This window comes from Mesocricetus auratus, unplaced genomic scaffold, assembly GCF_017639785.1.
Source record: "Mesocricetus auratus isolate SY011 unplaced genomic scaffold, BCM_Maur_2.0 Super-Scaffold_100009, whole genome shotgun sequence".
NCBI lineage: Eukaryota > Metazoa > Chordata > Mammalia > Rodentia > Cricetidae > Mesocricetus > Mesocricetus auratus.
In genome coordinates, this window is record NW_024429193.1 from 53936220 (window position 1) to 53958301 (window position 22082).

General features: G+C 41.8%; 1 long non-coding RNA gene across 1 annotated transcript; it reads right to left on the bottom strand.

Moving 5' to 3' along the window:
- Positions 1–13332: 13332 nt before the first annotated feature.
- Positions 13333–19622, bottom strand: LOC121142372. Its single transcript, XR_005879378.1, has 2 exons — positions 19535–19622; positions 13333–15498 (listed from the first exon to the last, which is right to left on the bottom strand). It is a non-coding gene; the product is annotated as an uncharacterized LOC121142372 (long non-coding RNA).
- Positions 19623–22082: the final 2460 nt, after the last annotated feature.

Sequence of the window (22082 nt, forward strand, 5' to 3'; positions counted from 1 at the left end):
AAGTAATCCTAAGTGCCTGGCCATTGACAGAACATCTGTATCAAACCATCCCCTCCAAAACTCTGAAGAGGAGTTGCTTGAAAGAATGCAAGAGCTGGAGGCTGGGAGGAGCACTTGTGAAAGGCTGGCTTCTGGGCATGGCATGGCTGTTACAGCAAGAACTCACAGCAGCTATGTTACCACACAAGACTTCTACAATCTCCCAATACCCCACCCTTACCTCAAGAGCTATTGGTAATTGATGGTTGATGAGGGTGGGAGAATGACTTTTCTTTGGGTGGGCAACCATTGGTAAACTGCCTATACATCAGCGGATGACCCCAGACACATACATATAGGCAGCACTGATTGAATTAGTTGATGGGATGTATGTATGTATGTATGTTTATGTGTATATGTATGTATATACACACATGTGTATTTCAATCAGTATACACACACACACACACACACACACACACACACGAGACATGAAATTGGGAGGGAGATGGAAGCTATGCTGAGGAAGGCAGGGGAAGTTGGAGGGCGCATGCCTTTAATCCCAGCACTCGGGAGGCAGAGGCAGGCGGATCTCTGTGAGTTTGAGGCTGGGCTGGACCGACAGCCTCGAAAACAATACAGAGAAACCCTGTCTCGTAAAAACCAAAAAAAAAAAAAAAGTATCAAGATTAACAAAGGATGGACTACTTTCCAAAGACAGAGAGGCGGGTATTAGAATTAGGGATAATAAAGAGGTGAAGTGGGCTTCCTTGCACAGGCCTGAAATCCCAATTATTTAGGAGGCGGAGTCAGAAAAATTGCAAGTTCACAGCCAGCCTGGGGAACTCAGTGAGATCCTGTCAAAGATTAAAAGTAAAAGCAGACTGGAGGGTCTAGCTCAGTGATGGGGTGCTTGCTTAACTCACATTTTGATGATTAGTAATGGGTTATTCAAAAAATTAAGGAGGAGATTTAAACTTTTCTAGAATCAAATGGAAACAAAAATGTAACTGGTTTTTAAGATACAACAAAGTCAGTTCTGAACAGAAATTTTATGGCTATCAATAACTACATTGAAAAATGAAAGAGAACTCAAACATATAACCTAAGGGTGAGTCTTAAGATCTTAGAAAAACAAGAAGACAAACTCAGAATTAGTAGATGGGAAGAAATAAAAACAATGAGGGAAGATATCAATGAAATGGAGATTTAAAAAGCAATACAGGGATTTGTGGAAGAAAGAGGTTGTTCTTTGAAAAAAATAGCCAAACTGATGAAACCAAAAGAAAGAGAGAAGACCAAAATGAGTAAAGTTAGAGATAAAAGACAGATATTACAATAAATACCACTGAAATCCTGAAGATCACTAAAGAATATTTTGAATATTAATATACCAATAAATTGGGAAATGTAGGAGACATACATATGTTTCCACACTTTTGTACCCCACCAAAATCAAGTGAAAGGATATATACAACATAAATGAATCTATAATAAGTCATGAAATTGAAGCATTAATAGTTTTGGCAAAAAGAAAATGCCTAGGACTAGATTAATTCCATGCTGCATTCTTTAAAGCATTTAAAGAAGAGCTAACACCAATGCTCCTCAAGCTATCCATGGCAGACAAGAGGAAGAGGCATGCCCAAACTTATTTTACAAAGCCATAATTTCCCTAATATAAAACCTGATTAAGAACATAACAAAAATGTAACTGTAGACCAATAAGCATCCTCAAGGAGCACAGATGTAAAAATCCTTAGTAAAATCAAATCAAATTTAACAACATATCAAAAATCATAAACCATGATCAAATAGCTTTCATGATGGGGATTATCCTTTTGTACATATGTTTCTCTTATTGGTTAATGAATAAAGCACTGATTAGCTGATTGACCAGACAGGAAGTATAGGTGGGGCTAGGAGATGAGGAGAATTCTGGGAAACATAGGCCGACTGAGTTGTCATGTAGAGCCCAGGAAGAGAGGACATGCACGGTGTTCTCCAGTAAGCCAGGACCGCTTGAAAATACATAGATTAATAGGAATGGGTTAATAATTAAGACAGAGTCAACCAATAAGAAGCCCAAGCTACCAGCCAACAGTTTTATAACTAATATAGCATCTGTGCTTATTTGGGGCTCAAGGGCTACAGGTTGGTGGGGAAGAACCTCCGCAACATTCAAGGGAAACAAATATAGTTCAAAATACACAAATATAATATAAAAATCACATGACCATCTCAGTAGATGTAGAAAAAGACTTTGACAATATTTAACATCCCTTTATGTTGGAAGTCCCGAAAAAACTCGGGATAGGATTGTCCCTGAACATTAGAAAGGAACAAATCTGTGGACAACTGAATGGGGAAAATGAGAGCATTTTCTCTAAAATTGAAAACAGATCAAGGGTCTCCACTCCATCCACTCTTATCCAATACAGTGCTTGAACCCTTATCTAGACAAATAAAGCAAGAAAAGAATTTAAGGAGAATAAGTAGAAAAGGAAGAAGTAAAACTATCATTATTTAACATCAATATGGCTCTATACTTAAAATACTCTAAAAGTTTCATTAGAAAATGCCTACATCTGATTAAAATTTGTATCCAAGCAGCAAAATTCAAAACTAATGTGCAAAAATGAGTAGCCTTACTATCTACCAATGACATTGTGCTGAAGAACAAATCAGGAAAACAACAATATTCACAATAGCCTCAAAAATCAAGGCAGAAAAAAAACTGAACAAATGAACAAACAATGAGGAACAAAGGCCTACCACTAGAACAAACCTGTTTAATGTTGAAGAAGCAACTGGAAATAACTAGAAAGACTTCCCAAGTTCAGCAGAATTAATATTACAATAATGGCTATAGAAATGAAAATGAGCTACGATTCAGTTTAATCCCCACAAAAATTTCAATGACATTCTTCACACATCTAGAAAAACAATTCTAAAAATCATGTGAAAATGCTGAAGACCCCTATAAGCCAACCCAGTACTGAGCAATAAGAGCAATGCTGGAGTATCCTAACACCTTATTTCAAGTTGCACTATAGAGATAAAGCAACAAAACAACATGATACTGTCACAAAACAGGCACATACATCAGTGAAATAAAATATAAGATGAACACACACTACTGTAGCATCTGACTCCTAATAAGGGGACCAAGATAATATGTTGAAAGAATGATATTCTTATTTTTTATAAGTATGTTTTTTATTTAAATTAGAAAATGCATGCTTCAAATGTCAATCCCAGCTGCCCCCTTCTCCCTCCACCAGCTCCACCCCAAGCCCCCACCCCCAGCCCAATCCCCATATCATTCCCCAGGGAGGATGAGGCCCTCCTTGGGGGGATCTCCAGAGTCTGTCATTTCATCCAGGGCAGGACCTAGGCCCTTCCCCATGTGTCCAGGCTGAGAGAGCATTCCTCCATGTGGTATGGGCTCTCAAAGTTCATTTGTGTGCCATGGTGAACACTAGTTTACTACCCAAGGCCCCAGAGATTTCTGAGGCCTCCTCACTGACACTACATTCATGGAGTCTGGATCAGTTCCCTGTTGGCCTCTTAGTCATCAGTCTGGGGTACAAGAGCTCCCCCTTATCTAGTCAGCTGTCTTTGTGGGTTTCACCAGCACGGTCTTGACCGCCTTGCTCATCCCCCTCTCTTTTTCCTAGTTCCCTCTACCCTCCCCCCATGTTTCCAATCTGCTCAGGAGATCTTGCCTCTTTACATTTCTCTGGGGTATAATGCATATCTCTTGGGAACCTCCCTGTTTCCCAGACTCACTGGCCCTGGGATTGTAGGCTGACACTCCACTGATCCATGTCTAAAATCCATATATGAGTGAGGATATACCATGTTTGGCTTTTTGTGACTGGGTTACCTCACTCAGGATGGTTTCTTCTAGTGCCATGCATTTGCCTGCAAATTTCAAGATTCCGTTGTTTTTTTTTCCACTGAGTAGTACTCCATTGTGTAAATGTACCACATTTTCTCTATCCACTCTTCAGTTGTGGGGCATCTAGGTTACTTCCAGGATCTGGGTATAACAAATAATGCTGCTATGAACATAGTGGAACAAACATCCTTGTTGTACGAATGGGCATCTTTTGAGTATATGCCTAACAGTAGAATTGCTGGGTTGTGTGGTAGATTGATTCCCCTTTTCCTGAGGAATCTCCATACTGATTTCCAGAGTGGCTGTACAAGTTTGCACTCCCACCAGCAATGGACGAGTGTTCCCCTTTCTCCACATCCTCTCCAGCATAAGATGTCATTGGTGTTTTTGATTATAGACATTCTGACAGGAGTAAGATGATATCTCAGGGTTCTTTTGATTTGCATTTCCCTAATGGCTAAGGATGTTGAACACTTTCTCAAGACTCTCTCAGCCATTTTAGTCTCCTCTATTGAGAAATCTCTATTTAGTTCAGTCCCCCACTTTTTAATTGGGTCCTTTGGTGTTTTGCAGACTAGCTTCTTGAGTTCTTTGTAAATTTTTGAGATCAGCCCTCTGTCAGATGTGGGGTTAGTGAATATCTTTTCCCAATTTGTGGGTTGCTTTTTTGTCTTGCTGACTGTGTCCTTTGCTTTATAGAAGCTACTCAGTTTCAGAAGGTTCCCATTTATTAATTGTCCATATCAGTATTTGTGCTACTGGTGTTATGTTCAGGAAGCGGTCTCCTGTACCAATTCTTTCAAGGGTACCACCCACTTTCTCTTCTAACAGGTTCAGTGTGGCTGGATTTATGTTGAGATTTTTGATTCATTTGGATTTAAGTTTTGTGCATGGCGATAGACATGGATATATCTATCTGCAGTCTTCTACATGCTAATATCCAGTTACTCCAGCAACATTTGTTGAAGATGCTATCTTTTTTCCATTGTATAATTTTAGCTTCTTTGTTGAAAACAGCTGTTCATAGGTTTGTGGATTAACCTCAGAGTGTTCAATTCGATTCCACCGGTCTACCTGTCTATTTTGTGCCAATACCAAGCTGTTTTCAAGGCTACATCTCTATAATAGAGCTTGAAATCAGGAATGGTTATGCCTCCTGATGTTGCTTTGTTGAACAGGGTTGTCTTGGCTGTCCTGGGTCTTTTGTTTTGCCATATAAAGTTGAGAATTATTCTTTCAAGATCTGTGAAGAATTGTGCTGGGATTTTGATGGGGATTTCATTGAGTCTGTAGATTGCTTTTGGCAGGATTGCCATTTTTACTACATTGATCCTACCTATCCAAGAGCATGGGAGATCTTTCCATTTTCTGGAGTCTTCTTTGATTTCTTTCTTTAAAGACTCAAAGTTCTTGCGATACAGGTCTTTCACTTGTTTGGTTAGCGTTACCCCAAGGTATTTTATGTTGTTTGTGGCAATTGTAAAGGGTGATTTTTTCTCAGCCCTCTTATCTTCTGTATATAGTAGGGCTACTGATTTTCTTGAGTTGATCTTGTATCCTGCCACTTTGCTGAAGGTGTTAATCAGCTGTAAGAGTTCCCTGGTAGAGTTCTTTGGGTCACTTATGTAAACTATCATATCATCTGCAAACAGTGAAAGTTTGACCTCTTCCTTTCCAATTTGTATCACCTTGACCTCCTTTTGTTGTCTTATTGCTGTGGCTAGAACTTCGAGTACAATATTGAAGAGGTATGGGGAGCGGGGACAGCCTTGTCTTGTTCCTGATTTTAGCAGAATTGCGTGAGTTTCTGTCCATTTAGTTTGATGTTGGCTGTTAGTTTGCTGTATATAGCTTTTATCATGTTTAGGTATGTTCCTGTTATCCCAGATCTCTCCAAGAACTTTACTATGAAGGGTGTTGGATTTTGTCAAAGGCTTTTTCAGCATCTAGTGAGATGATCATGTGATTTTTGTTCCTCAGCTTGTTTATATGGTGGATTACATTGATGGATTTTCATACGTTGAACCATCCCTGCATCCCTGGGATGAAACCTACTTGATCATGGTGGATGAGTTTTGTGATGTGTTCTTGGATCCGATTTGCCAGTATTTTATTGAGTATTTTTGCATCAATGTTCATGAGGGAAGTTGGTCTGAAGTTCTTTCTTAGTTGTGTCTTTGTGTGGCTTGGGTATCAATGTTATTGAAGCCTCATAAAAAGAGTTTGGCAAAGACCTTTCTGCTTCCAATTTTCTGAGGAGAATTGGTATAAGCTGTTCTTTGAATTTCTGGTAAAATTCTGCACTGAGGCCATCTGGCCCTGGGCTTTTTTTGGTTGGGAGACTTTTGATGACTGCTTCTATTTCCTTAGGTGTTATAGGTCTATTTAAATTGCTTATCTGGTCTTGATTTAACTTTGGCAGGTGATATCTATCCAGGAAGTCGTCCATTTCCTTTAGATTTTCAAATTTTGTGGAGTTCAGGTTTTCAAAGTATGACCTGATGATTCTCTGGATTTCCTCAGAGTCTGTTGTAGACCAATAAGCATCCTCAAGGAGCACAGATGTAAAAATCCTTAGTAAAATCAAATCAAATTTAACAACATATCAAAAATCATAAACCATGATCAAATAGCTTTCATGATGGGGATTATCCTTTTGTACATATGTTTCTCTTATTGGTTAATGAATAAAGCACTGATTAGCTGATTGACCAGACAGGATATTCTTTTGTGTTTGGATGGAATGTTTCATAGATGTCTGTTAAACCCAATTGGCTCATAACCTCTATTAGTTCCTTTGTTAAGTTTCTGTCTTGTAGTCCTGTCTAGTGGTGTCAGTAGGGTGTTGAAGTCTCCCCCTATAAGTGTGTGAGGTTTTATGTGTGGTTTGAGCTTTAATAATGTTTCTTTTACGAATGTGGATGTCTTTGTATTTGGGGCATAGATGTTCAGAATTGAGACTTCATCTTGGGGGATTTTTCCTGTGATGAATATGAAATGACCTCCTTGATCTCTTTTGATTGATTTCCGTTTAAAGTCTAGTTTGTTAGATATTAGGATTGCTACCCCTGCTTGTTTCTTGGGGCCATTTGATTGGAAAATCTTTCCCCAACTCTTAACTCTGAGGTAATGTCTATCTTTGAGGCTAAGGTGTGTATGCAGCAGAAGGATGATTTTGTTGAATATGTTTTCTGTTCCTTTGAGTTGGGTTTCGTCACCTTGTTCTATACCTATTATTCTTAGGTTTGGTCTTTTCAGGTGTCCCATATTTCCTGGATATTTTGTGTTAGGGATTTATTGGACTTCAGATTTTCTTTGATTGATGAATCTATTTCTCCTAGTGTATCTTCAACACCTGAGATTCTATCTTCCATCTGTTGGTTATGCTTGCATTTGTAGTACCTGTCCATTTCCCCAGTTTTTTGATTTCCAGCATTCCTTCAGACTGTGTTTTTTTATTCTCTCCATGTCAGTTTTCAATCCTTGCATTGTTTGAATTGTTTCTTGTAATTTTTGCTTCGTGTTTTCCTCCTTTTCTTCTATTTGTTAGAATTTTTGGTTTGTTTTTTCTTCTATTTCTTGCATTTTTTGGTCTGTTTTTTCTTCCATTTCTTTAAGGGATTTTCTCACATCCTCTTTCAGGGCCTCTATAATTTTCATGAAGGTGTTTTTAAGGTCATTCCCTTCTGCTTCGTCTGCCTTGGGGTGTTCAGGTCTTATTGGTGTAGAATCTCTAGACTCTGGTGGTGTCATCTTTGTTTTTCTGTTGCTGAGTGTGTTCTTATATTGCCTTTCCCCATCATTTCTTCCAGTGGGTGTAGAAAGAGTCTCTTCCTCTCCTGGTGGGTAGGCGACCAGGGTTCCCTTTCGGTGGGTGCAAGCAAATCCAATACCCTCTGTCCTCTGCTCTCTGTCCTCTGCCCTGAGTGTGGGAGGAAGTGGACCAGCTCTCTCTCTCAGGCTCCTGGTCTCTTGGTTGTCCGTTGGGGGGGGGGTCTACCTGGCTGCAGTCCCCAAGCCAGGGGATCTGAGAGAGGGTGAGCATGCTCACCTCTGCCCTCTGTCCTGGGTTTGGGCAGAAGTGGACCAGCTCTCTCTGCAGGCTCCTGGTTGCTTGGTAGTCCATGGGGGAGGAGGGGAGTCGACCTGGCTGCAGTCCCTAAGCCAGGGAATCTGAGAGCGAAAGAATGGTATTTGTGACAACAAAAGATGCCGGGGATTCTTACTATCCTCATGCTAAAACTAGATCTGGTCTCTAACCCTGCATAAAAACCAATTCAAAACAAATCAAAGGCCTTAATGTAAGGCCTTAAACTTTGAAACTTCTGAAGGAAAATAGGGAAATCATTCAAACATAAACATATACAGTGAATTTCTGAGCAGGAGTCTGGAAATATTAATTATAGCAAGAATCAACAAATGAGATTGCATCAAACTCAGGAGATTATGTCTATCAAAAGAACCAATCACAAGTATATAGAGTAGAGCAATTCTTCACCAACAATTCATCTAACAGGGATTAATATACACCATACATAAAGAACCCAAAATGTGAAGTATCAGAGGAGAGAACAATCTAGTCAGTAGATGGGCAGATGAGTACTTAGTGCATTCATAGGCACAAGGGAAATGCAAGCCAGATACACATGAGATTTCAGTTCAAGTCAGAACTACATTGAGATTGAGAATAACTTACAAAAAACAGTCTCAAAAGAGTGAAAGTAGAGCTGTCATGTGATTCAGCTGCATTTTGATGTATACTCTTGGGTATACACTTAATCGAAGTCAGCAGACAACAGTATCTATACATCCTAGTTCAATGAAACATTATTCACAGAAGCCAAGTTACAGATTCAGCCCAGGTTCCAATCAGCAGATAAATGGATAAAGAAAATGTGGCAGGTGTGCACAATGGAGTATCACTCAATCATCGCAAACAGTAAAGTCATATTATTTGTAGGAAAATGGATGGGCTTGGAAATCATCATGTTCAGTGAGATAAGCCAGACTTGACGATAACACATTTTTATTCATATATTGAAGCTGATTTTTAAAAAGACAGTGAATTGGAATAAAGAGGAAGAAGGCCCACGAGAGGGCAGACAGGGTACACTTGAGAGTAATTGATAGGCAGGTATGATCAGATCATAGTATATGCATTTATGAAAAAGTCATAATGAAACCCAGTATTTTGTAATTAATATACTTTAAAAAAGAAATAGCTTGGGAAGCATAAGACAGGAAAGGCCATGGCATTTGCTTTGGATCATTCAGCTGAAGTAGTGTGCAAGCTGTGTATTTGACATGCTTTCACTTGTATTCAACAGCATGCATAACTGAAAAATAGCACTTCGCAAGGTTCCTGGGAATTATTTTTAGAAACTGTCTCTAGACCAGAATTCTTTTCCAAGCTAGTTTAGTTTTCTGCAATGAATTGAATTTAAGCCATCTCCTGTGTTTGCATATGTTTGTATGTATATGAATGCATACAAATGTTGGGATCTTTTGCAAATTGGTGAAATATACTTATATATACCTATTATGTACCATTAAACTGGAAACTAACCATGAGTACCCCTCATATGCATGTGCTATGTAAGTGTGATGAGTGAACACATACATGCAAAAGCTGGTCTTTTGTCATTTGTCAACCCATCTCTCACTCCAACTCCTATTCTTTGTCCCACTCAGCCTTCACTTCGAGGTCTCCCTCATTGGTGGACCTCCAGTTAGCTTCCAGAGTGAAACGCTAGGGAGGAAGAAAAAGGTCTTACTTGTTTCTTTGTGCTTCTTCCTGCTTGGTGCTGTTTGGGGCAATTGATGCATCTCTGCTTGAGTGATACTTTTGCTGGGCAGCCACGCCCACCTGCAGTGGTTGGTACATGCTGGCCTCTGGTATTTTTTCCTTTTTTTCTAGTATTTTTTTCTCATTATTCCTGGGAATAGTAGTGATCCCGTATTGTGGCAGGTTTCTAGAAGACTGCCTCATTTCTTTCCTCAATTCTGTCAATGCCTTCATCAGTAGTTCATTGTTTAAAATTTCTCATTGATTCACTTAAATTCTGTTTTCTATCAAGACATCACATACACACATAGATATATATCACCCATTCATGTGCAATATGATACCATATAAAATGTCAACCACCATTAAATTTCATATGAAGCCAATAAAAATTATTAATTTCTCTGTGAGCCCAAACCAAACAGATGTTAAGAATAGCACTTCTGATTTTTATCTTTTGGCAGTAAATATGTCCCCAAATCCAAAACTGTCACGCTTTCTAACACAGATCTAAAATATTTTAAAGCAAATTTACAGTAATTCCATGTATCAATAGTCATGCTGTTTTATGGTTTCCTTGGGCATTAAGCAGCACAGTGTTGGAATACTACCATGAGATTAACCACATCCTTGTTTTAAATGATTTGTGTGCATGTGTATGTTTGCGTATGAGGGTAGGGGTGGATGCACACACAAGGGCATGTGCATGTAGGGGAAGTGTTTGTTGGCCAGAGGATATCCTTAGCTGTCATAAGGATTATTGTCTACCTCCTTTGAGACAGGATCTCCCATTGGTTTAGAGTTCACCAATTAGGCTAATCAGGTTGGGTAGTGAGTTTCAGGGGTCATTCTGTCTCCACATTCACATCACCGGGATTGTAAGTGCACACCCATCATCACCCCTGGCATTTTTACATGGGTTCTGGGGGATTAAACTCATGTCCTTCTGCTTTGTAAGGCAAGTGATTTGCTCACTGAACCATCCTCCTAATTCCCAAGCTGTACTTTAAGAGGCTCCATAATATACTTTTGTATGAATTTATAATGCTTTACTTTTTGTAGACTCTTAGATTATTTCTGTTCTTTTGCTACTTTTGCTGATTGAGATTCCATCTTACTCCATGCAGAATGGTATCACTAAGGAAACAAACAAGGCCTGGCTAGATAGCTTCACAGGCAAAGGCGATTGCCACCAATCCCGATGACCCGAGTTTGATTCCCACAACTCACATGGTAGAAGGAGAGAAAAAACTCCTTTAGATTGTCCTTTGATCTCCAGATATGTGTGGTGGTATGGACACACACATACACACACACACTCACACACACACTAACGCACACACTCATGCACACACACATACCACACAATAAATAAATACATGTAAATAAATGAAATGAATAATGACAAATGCTAATGAGGATTAGGAAAAGGGAAGTGAATGTGTACCATTTGTGGGCATGTGAATTAGTCCACCCACTCTGAACATCAGTATGGAGGTCCTAAAAGTCTAAAACTAGAACTACCATAAGACTTACCTACATGACTTCTGGGTATGTACTGAAAGGAGGCTCAGCACACTGCAGAGATACCTGAATAGCCCAGCCATGTTTGCTGCAGCAGTGAACAAAACTATCAAGTTATGGAATCAGCCTGTGTGCATATCAACAGGAAGATAATAAAGAAGACACAGTGTATATACACAATAGAGTCTTACCGGGAAATAACAAAGACTGAAATTATACCATTTTCTGGAAGACAGAGGCAGCTAGACTTCATCCTGTTACATAAAAAGCAGCCAAACTCAGAAAGAAACATGTCATGGAGCCTTGATTTTACATAGGTGTATTCATATTTTATACACACACATATATGCCTGACATGAAAACAGAACGGAAACTGGGGAAAGGAAAGAGATGGGAAGATGAGAAGACGAGGTTGTGAATATGGTTAAATCATCCAATGTACTCCAAAGATATCCTTTATTTTAACTAAAAGATAATTACATTATTCCCCCTCTTCCGTTTCCTCCTTCCAACCCCACACGTGCCCCTCCCCCATTGAAAGGATTCTTTATGAAATGTAGTACTGTGTACAATGAATATATAGTGATAGACATTTTAAGAAATCTGTGATTATGTAAATATTCCTTGTCTGATGTGTTCAGTATGTCATCACCAGCCATCTCCACCCTTGGGCACTTAGAGTGTAGCTGGTGAGGAGAAAACCCATATATAAGAAGCCATGTAACCAGTGGTCATTCTCTGTAACACAGTAACGTAGCATGGCTCTGAGTTCCTACTGCCCAACTTCTACCCAGGAAACTTGTAAAATTTACATTTTCATTAGCAGAGTATGAGAGAGCTTACTTCCTCTGCCCATTGTTAACAATGACATTTATTAGTTTCTAATACAGTATATTAACTTGATAGAAAAAGATGAAGTATAATTGTTTTTTAACATTTCTTTGAATGCTTGAGTTAAATGTATTTCCATATGTTTTCTATGAAAAAAATAAGAAAACAGAAGATTTACTAAAGAGATCAGTAGCCAAATAAGAGGAATTCGAGAAAGAGTCCAGAGAAAACTAGAGGTAATTATGAATGAAGTAAAATTTTCCAGAAATGAAGGCTGTGAGTCCTCAGGGCCCACAAAGCATCCAACACAATGGTTAAAAATAGAGTCATTGGGAAGTTCCAGGATGTTGGTGTACTCATTTGCCAGAACTTTCAATACGGCTGCTGTAGTTGACAGCCTTAAGAAATCTTGGTGGTTCCAACAATGTGAGGTGCACTCTCACCCTGAACTCTTGGGGGAGGGTCTAGGCCCTGCCCTGGATGAAATGACAGACTATGGACACCCCCATCGAGGGCCTCACCCTCCCTAGGGAAATGAGGGGATAATAGGGGGGCTAGGGGGAGGGTACGGGAGGAGAGGAGGGAAAGGGAGAGGGACCTGGAACTGACTTGTGAAGCAACCTTGTTTCTAATCTAAATTTAAACTGAAAAAAAAAGATGTTAAAAAAAAGAAATCTTGGCGGTTTAACAAAAGCAAATTTTAGTTCTCACTTATGCATTTTAGGTGACTCCCTTCTTCCTTGTAAACATACCACTTAGATATGTCCCCTCAGATAGCTGTGGCAGGGAAAAACAGAATTGGAGAAACATGATGGTTTTTTAATTTTCTTAGCTCACAGATGACATTGTCACTTTTAAAACAAAGTAATGTTACCTAGTTTTTAAAGTTTCATGCCTGTGTACAACGAATCTTGATCGTATTCTCCCTCACTACCTTCTTCCTTGCCCCCTAATACATCTCCCTCCAACTTTATGTCTGCTTCTTTATTATTTTTATGACTTACCGAGTCGAATTCATGCTGCCCACATGCTTTGGGGTGTAGGGATCGTCCACTGGGGCATGGGGAACCTGCCACTGGCCACACCCCTAAGGAAAAATGATCCCCTCTTCCCCAGTAGCCATCAAACTGCCACAGCTCTTCAGCTAGGCCTGGGGCCTCCATTACCCTTTCCCAGATTCTTGGTCAGAACATAGGCCCCACCTAAAATAGGAAGCCTACAGAAGCACTACCAAGGGCGTGGTACTTGGTGTTTGCAAAGAGACAGTCTTACACATTTTCTTTATTAAACTGATTATAACTGAGAAACAGAAAGCAAAATGGGTTTTTTTATTTCTCAGTGTTATTAATAAAAGCCAGAAGAAAATGAAGTACTGCTTTAAACATTTCCAAAGTAAGCAATTTATATCTAGAGTTCTATTCGTAGCCACGTTATTAATCAAGGCCAATGCAGAATAAATCCATTTTTAAACACTCAAGGCATTAAAAGTACCATCCATATATTCTTTCTCAGACAGCTATCAGGGTAGAAAGCAAATTAGGAGACTCAGAGGGTGTTCGGGGAGTGGGGGGGACTTATTGGGATTTCTATTGCTGTGAAGAAACAACATAAACAAAAACAACTTGAGGAGGAAAAGGGTTATTTTGCTTACGCTTTCACATCACAGTCCAGCACTGAAGCAAGTCAGAGAAGGAACTCAAGCAGGGCAGGAGCCTGGAGGCAGGAGCTGATGCAGAGGCCATGGAGGAGTGCTGCTTACTGGCTTGCTCCTCATGGCTTGCTCAGCCTGCTTTCTGATAGAACCCAGAGCCATCGTCCCAGGGATGGCTCCACCTACCATGGACTGGGCCCTTCCATGTCAGTTACCAATCAAGAAATTTGCCACAGGCTTGCTTACAGGCTAATCTGGTGGGGGCATTTTCTCAGTTGCCATTTCCCTCTTCCCAATGACTCCAACTTACATCCTGTTAGCACAAAACTAGCCAGCACAAGACTCAGTATGAGAGAAGTAAACCAAATGTTCAGAATTCCAGGGAAGGTGGATCTTTTGAAGAGAGCTGCACACGTAACAGAGAAGGAAGACAGAAAAGTGAATGAGACTCCAAGAGAGGATTCTTCAGGGAGATGCAATTGAGACTGTTGGCATAGCCGAGCATATTGGGAGTTACTTGAACAACTGTCAACAACTTACCAAGGAAAAGAAGAAGACAAGAAAAAAAGATATTACTAAATCCAGAGAAAATAGAAAATGTACAGGTAGGAGTTGAATTATAATTTACCATATAATTCAGCTGTGAATTACATAATAGTGGTCAGCATATATCCCAAACACTGACCTTATCAAAGTTGTGCTCTAAGAGTATTAGGGTAGGAGAAGAAATGTGAGAAACTCAGGGGAGGGAAATCAGTTCAGGCTCTGGGGAGGTGTGTCTGGCATTTGAAGCCCATCATGGTATGTTGTGATGAATTGCCTTTTCATAAAACATATTTATGTACTATGTGAAATTAAGCCTAAATAAAAATCAAACAATAAAAGACAAAATGTGTGTGTTGTATCTGGAATATGGTGGCCTAATTTAAAAGCTACTTTGGACCTTATTATGTCCCTTGTGCAGAGTTGTCAGTGAGGTCAGCAAGGAGGGCCAAGTGGAATAATGGGCAACAGGGAGTGGGATAGCAGGGGTGTCATGGGGGAGGGGCACATGCTGGAGGCCTTACTCAGTGTCTCTACAGATCATGATGTGGTTCTGTTCTCGTCCAAGGCTAACCATGAGACTTGTGCATTTCCATTAAAAAGTCATTTCAAGTGGAGGTTGATATTACTGTGCCCATCTTACAGCCTTAAGAAGAGGTTGTGACACAGGGTCTGGGTGGAGCTTGCACTGTCATCAGCAGATTAGGAAAGCTGGTGAGTTGCCTGGGCATTATCTCCCAGCTTCAAGTTTTCATTGCTGGGCACTTAGACAAGCAATGGGATTTGCTGCCTTCTGAGGTGGGCATGTGCCAAGTTTGAGAGATTGGGATGCTAGAACCTAGTCTCTGCTCTGTCTATAGTATCTCTGCAGCCTCCTCTTTCTTTCAGAAGACAGGCACTCTAGGAGACATTTTCTGGGTCCCTAGGTAGCAGACAGCCTGGGTGCCAGTTTATCTCACCTGGGAAGAGATGTACATAAAAGCCATACATGTTGCTCTCCATCCCTTCTTCTGACTCTGGGAATCAGAGAGCCAGGCTGTCCTTGCATAACCCCCACCCCCACCCATCTTCAGAGAGCTATAGGAGATGGTCCCTCCTCCTCTGCCATGTGGGTCTCTCTTTCCAGAGACCCCACTATGCTGTTCTCTCTGCTCCTGAGGTCTGAATACTCTTCAGAGCCTCTGCCTTGTCTGTTGTTCATGGTGTCAATGATTCTCTAGAAAATTACTTGTTCCTCAGGAATCCATCTCCGTGTCCTCTTGAATTTTCCTTATCCAGAACCTAGAAAATTCCATGTGGATAAGTTTGGAGTTAGCTGTGGTTCTGAGTTATCCACACTTCTGTAGAGTGATTAAAGAGATCAACTAATTATCTGTCGCTGTTAACACAATATTAAACTTATATTTCGGCACAATAATACATAGCTTTTTATATTTTAATATTATTTACTTTAGTATATATTATATTGTGTGTGATACACACACACATACACGACACATGCACGTGCGCATGCGTACACACAATGATGAACAATTTTAGGTGCAATCAAACCCTCCAGTTTATTCCTTTCGTGTTTTCTCCTTCACCAAAGATGATAACTTTTCCAAATTTGACATATTGTTTGCATGCTTTCTTGCAAAAAGATATATCTATATTTAACTTTTATGCCTGGTACCCACTGAAGCCAGAGGGTGCGGGGCCCCTCAAAATAGAGTTACAAGATGATTGTGAGCTGCCATGTGGGTGCCAGGAATCTCCCATGAGGGTGATAGGGATTGAACTTGGGTGCTCTGAAAGAGCAATAAGTACTCTTACCTGCTGAGCCATCTCTCCTTTTAAATTGTTTACTTTATAAATTCCAACATCTTCTTCCACAGTTTACATTTCCCCCCACTTAACATGCCCATCCTTATTCATCGAGGCACCCATTCACATGTCTCCACTGCTGTGTAGAAACATGGAAACTGCCATGTTCCCATGTTCTGCTACCCACATGCTACAAGCAGGAATGCTGAGGTGTTCTCTGGGCTCCACCAGAAACCTATGAATCCAGAAAGCACAGGCACCTGGACCCTGGCCTTCCAGGTAAACTAACTTTTTTTTGTGAAGCTCAGTACACACTTTTTGAAAAACTTAGGTCTACCCAAAAATGGAGATTGTTAGCTATACTCCTAGATTCTTCTCCCTGTCATTTCTCAAGTCTCTGATGTTCCCTGAGAACTAAGGGAATATCTAAGGACTAAGAGGCTAGTCTGGGACAAAGAGGCTAGTCTGGGGCAAAGCACACTGTAATATTTGTAAAGAGGAGAAAACCGAGGCAAGGAACTCCTTCCCGCCAGAGTGCCATTGTGTTGGGACCTCTGTCATCCACGGATCTGCTCCTGCTGGTCTGTTTTGACAGGACAGTGGTGAAGGCAGAGACCCAGACAGGGATGAGCTCCACCACTATGAAGCTCAGGTGATGCTTGGTTTTCACTTGGTTCTTGGATCCCTGTTGAACGAATTTTAATTGGTCTTAGTAATAAAAACCCCAAGTTAGATTTGAAGCGGGGGGGGGGGGGGTTTGAAAGGCCAGAAAAACAAAGCCAGCCACTGGTCTTCTACCTCAGACCTAAGGGGCCAGCCTGTCCTCAGACTGCCTCCTCAGACTGCTTCAGACTCACTGCTGCTCCCACTGCCCTGAGCTCCTGTCTCCTCCCACCTTATGCTTCTCTCTCCTCCCAGACTCGTGCCTTCCTGTCTCCACCTCCTTGGTGCTGGGATTAAAGGCGGGTCACTCAACGTGCTGGGATCACCTTTGTGATCTTTTAGAGTGGATCAATCTCTTGTAGCTCAGGGTGGCCTTGTCTGCCTCTGGTGTGAAAGGTGTGAGCCACGCTGCCTGGCCTCTGTGGTAACTAGTGTGTCTAGCTCTGCACTCTGATCTTCAGACAAGCTTTATTTGTTAGGCCATAAAAACAATATCACCACCGATCCCTACTAGTCCTAGTCCTCCACTTGCCGTCTCTTTGCAGTCTGACTCAGGTCTAACTATCCTACGTGGAAGATCTGTAGGGGAAGTTCCAGGCAGGCTTTGGTGTTCCCAGAAACCTTGGAGCTGTAATTGACCGTGCTTCCAGACAGAGCTGCCCTGGGGCATGTGAAAGCTTAATTCATTCACCCAGAATAAAGTGCCCGCTGAGCTGATCAATTCCAGCTTGTTTACAGTTGCTTTAGGCCTGCTGGGCCCCTGGCTTCGCTAAGCAGCTTACCTCCACCTCCCCTGTCGGGGGGGCCAGGAGGCAGACAGCAGGCCCCTGCCCTCTCCTTGACACACCACGCTGGGACAGTGTCCTTTGTGAAAACCTCTTGAGTGCAAATGGCCCCTTATGACAGAAACACCACGGGAACATTCCCCAAGCGTGCTGTTTGCAGTGGTAGTTGGTCTACAGATTTTCCCACCAAGATCCTGGAGCAGGGCCAGTTTGGAATTGCCCCTGTCATGAGAAGGAAACAGATGACCATAGAATGAAATAATAGCCCCTCCTCCTCTCTCCAACCCTTTGATTTCAGAGGCTGTGCACTGATTGTTAGTGGCCAGGCGTCTGCACCTCCTTTCTGAACCAGAAATACGTGGGAATGAGAGGTCTTCTGGACACTGGAAGCCAGCAACAAATAGCCCAGAAAACCACTATCCGTGTTTGAGCAACCCCTGCTATGAAGCTCCCTGGGGCAGAGCCAGGAAAACAACTGAAGCTGGCCCCCAAATAGGCTCATGCAGGCACTTCCTCAAAGAAAGAAAAGAGTGTGAAAGGGAATCAGAGAGAGAGAGAGAGAGAGAGAGAGAGAGAGAGAGACAGAGACAGAGACAGAGACAGAGACAGAGACAGAGAGACAGAGAGAGAGAGAGAGAGAGAGAGAGAGAGAGAGAGAGAGAGAGAGAGAGAGAGAGAGAGAGAGAGAGAGAGAGAATTCTTCCCAGAAGCAGTGATTTGTTTGCAGAATGCCTTCTACTGTTGCTGGCTTTGCTCAGGTTTAATTATCTGTGAAAATGATGTTATCAGCTGACAAATGACAGAGCTGTCAAGAAGTTCATCAACCCCCCCTCCCGCCCCTAAGAAACTTATTTCGGATCCAAATGAGGGCTGTTCAGTGTTGATTTTACCTTCACTGAAGCTGTCAACAGAAGAACGCAGGCTCACATGGCCTGGGGAAGACGCCCCCTGAGGATCATCCCTGTCCTGTGCCTTGCTTTTCTAGAAAGCCTTTCAGGTCAAATAAAGCAGAAATCCTGTAACTGGCAGAGTCCCGCCCTGTGTAGGGTACCTGCCTCTCTCTGTCTGTGCTGTTTGGGATGCCCTCGTCCTCAGAGCAGCCCTGCTCCGCAGGCATTGTCGGCAACAGAACAGCAGCATGAGGGCCAGGAGGGCTGCTAGCTCCGGGGAAGCAGCTGACTGGGATGGCGCAAGCCGAGTTCATGTTCTTTTTGTCCTCACGGCTATTTGTTCAGTTCTCAGTGAGAGTTGAGTGAGAGAGTAAATAAGAGTCCACAGAACTGCATCCACGGTCTGCCACCTGCACTTGTGCCTTGCACACCTGGGGCTGGCCCAATTTCCAGCTGTCACTCAACGTTTCCACTGAGTACCCAGGGGACTTCTCCAACTCCATAAGGACACAATTTTGCTTAAAATCTAATACCATGGTCTCCATTTCTGTAAAGCTCTCTATCATCCATGCACTAATTAGCCCATGCCAAAAGCTCATCTATCAAAAATCCCGTCTACAAATCACTCCTTTTAAATCTACCATCACATTAATTATCTGTCTCTATCCAAGGTCCCTGTGTCAGCCTCCTCACAGGACTCCACCCTTGTCCTCCACTGCCCCCTTTGTTTCCTGTATACAAACCAGATAAAACAGACTCAGGTCTCTTCAATGGCCTTGCTCTGTCAACGTCTTGTGCATAAAATCAAAGTCTCACAAGGACGCCTCGAGTCCCTCATCCCATGCCCATCTTGAATCACCCATGAAGCTCTTACTACTTTGACATCTTGTGTGTTTCTTAACTAAGACAAGGATTATGTTTAGATAATGAATTTTCTCCTGAAAAGACATGTGTATTACATACAGGTCTGTTCTCTGGTACAAGCCTTGTCCAGAGGTAGGGCTTTGGGGAAGGGCTTTGGCTTCTCAATTGATGAATTCATTGTTGAAGTTATGGTTTTATGGCATTATTGAGATGTGATGAAAATATGAGGAGGGGAAACCAAGTTAGAGGAAATGGGTCATTGATGATGTCACCTCTAATCACATTGCTGTGTGTATGATCTCTACTAACCTGCGACTTTCTGCCATGGGTCTAGTTGCTTAGAAACATCTGTTGAGTCAGATACGGTGAAATAGTTCCATTTTCAGGAGCCCGTTCCTAAATGAATGAAAAGACATACAAACTCACATTATTCCTTTAATATTTATAAGTGTGAACATAGGAAATAAATCTTCAACAATATAGGATTATTTAAGTAAATTGTGATATAGTTGCATCGTAGACCAGAACAAAACCATTAAAATGCAAGCTCTAGAAGAGTATTTACTAGTATGGAACATGCTAAGGATACTTTATTAAGTACAAGTAAACGAATATTAAATAGAGTGGCTATAAGTGAGTATTAAACAGCACGGCTATGAGTGTATGAAATGTATTTGTTTGATGCATAGTCATCATGGGAAAGAAGGTATTACAGGTTATTGTAGCTGCCATGCTTTCTCCTGTTTGGGACTTTAGAGTTTGAGAGCAGCGGACTGTTCTCTAGGCTTAGGGACCAGGAGAACGGCTCTCCTCCAACTGACCCCTGACGACCAGCTTTTTAGCTTTTGGTTTGGTCATGTGGCTTGTTTGGCTAATGGGAAACTGGTCGACATGAAAGTAACAGAAATTTAGGAAGTGCTGTGCCCTGGGATATTCTAACAGGAACTGCTCCTCCATTGTGTGGATTATATTAAGCACATTTAAAACAGTATTTTGGGTATGTTGCAAACCTCTTCCTCTCCTTTTTACAGTGCTGGGATTTGAACCTTGGGCCTCTTGCATGCTAGGAAAGTGCTCTGTCACTGAGTTACACTCCACTGCTGATGCCTTGGGGTTGTGCTTTATTTCAGAGCTGGAGACTGTGTATGCTAGGTTGAGCTATGGCCCTAGTCCATTGGGTGTATTGAATTAATTTAAAAACATTATTAAAATGTGCTTCATTTTTTCCTCTTAACTTTTAAAAATGTTGCCACTAGAAATGTCAAACTGTGATATATAGGGGTTGCACTGTTTTTCTATTGGGTAGTTCTCTTCCATCCCCAGATGACTATGGAATCAGAGCAGATGAAATGGTCTTTGCTTTAAACTAGTTAGTTTTGTGTGTGGCAAAACTACCTGACCAAAAGTACACTCTAGACCCTAGGAGGTCAGCTTCTTAGCCTTACGAGAATGCACCAGAGTGTCCACACAGCTTGGAGAAAACAGGATGTGGCAGAGAACATTGGCCAGGGACTGGATGCTTCAACAGGATTATTAGTAGACGAGCTGTGGCTGTGGGAGGAGCTGGAGGGCGTTGGCAGTGTCACCTCCTTAGGATGCCCGTGGGGAACTACTCCCTCAGCTGTGGTCTTGGAGAGCAGAGGCTTGGGAAGCCCTGTGGAAGCTCTCCCTCCCTCATACACCCATTTTTCTCTCTGCTCTGTCTGCTTTCTCATCCTATGGAGTTTGTGTGTGTGTGTGTGTGTGTGTGTGTGTGTGTGTGTGTGTGTGTGTGTGACTGACTCCATTATCAATAACAAGAAAATGAAAGGCATGCTGCCCGTGAGAGAACCAGTGTAGGAGGTGGGGGAGGGTGATTTCAGCAGCACCACTCTATCAAGGACTTCTTTCCTTCCCTTGATGGAACTGGAAGTCAGAGCTGGAGGAAGTCATAAAGATCATCCGACTTAACTGCCTCCTCCTACTGATGGGGAAACCTAGTTCCAAAGATGTTCTACATCTCCCTTAGCATCACACAGGAACTCAGTGGCTCAGACTGGGATACTGATCTCTGTATTCTTGGTCCGGCACTGTTTCTGCAGCTCCTTATGATACTAACTCACTGAGTATCAGTCATGTGTCTCACTCTGGTTCCGGAGGCTCTTTCTTGGGATTGAATGACTACAAGAGCTTCCAGGTCAGAACTGTTTCTATCCCTGATCTGTTGCTTCCTCTACTATATAACTTTTACTCCAAGATCTCAGAAGTCTCGAGTCCATTCTCTTGGAGCCTCTGTTTCTAATCATCTCAATTTGGATGGAGTCTCACTTACGTCTCCATTCTTATGTACTAATTAAGTAGAACTCAGGGACTTTGGAATGTTTGTGCTTTTAACACACAGAGATTGACCTCACAGCACAGGAACAAGGATGGAGGGAGCAAGGACAGGAGTGAGTTATTGAGAGTAGAGAGGACTGTAGGCAAGAAACCCATGAGGCATCACTTCTTCGCTATGGATGCCCAAGCCTTGTGTGTGGCGGGAGTAACCTTTTCATCTACAGCTGCCTCAAAGCTATTGTCCCACTCTCATAAAAAGACATTTATTATTGCTATTTCTATTACTATTTATGAGCGTGTGCAGGTGTATCATGACGCTCATGGGATGTCAGAGAACAACTTGCTGGGATCAATTTTCCACCATGTGGACCCTTGGGATTAAACTCAGGCCATCAGGTTTAGAAGCGACGCCCATTCCATCAGCTCCACTTAAAATGTGGTCAAAATGTGACACTATCCATTTACTGCTGGGTTGCTTTCATTACGACATACGAAGGCAATCTATGGCTGTTCTGTGTGATTTGCACACGTGCTAAAACAG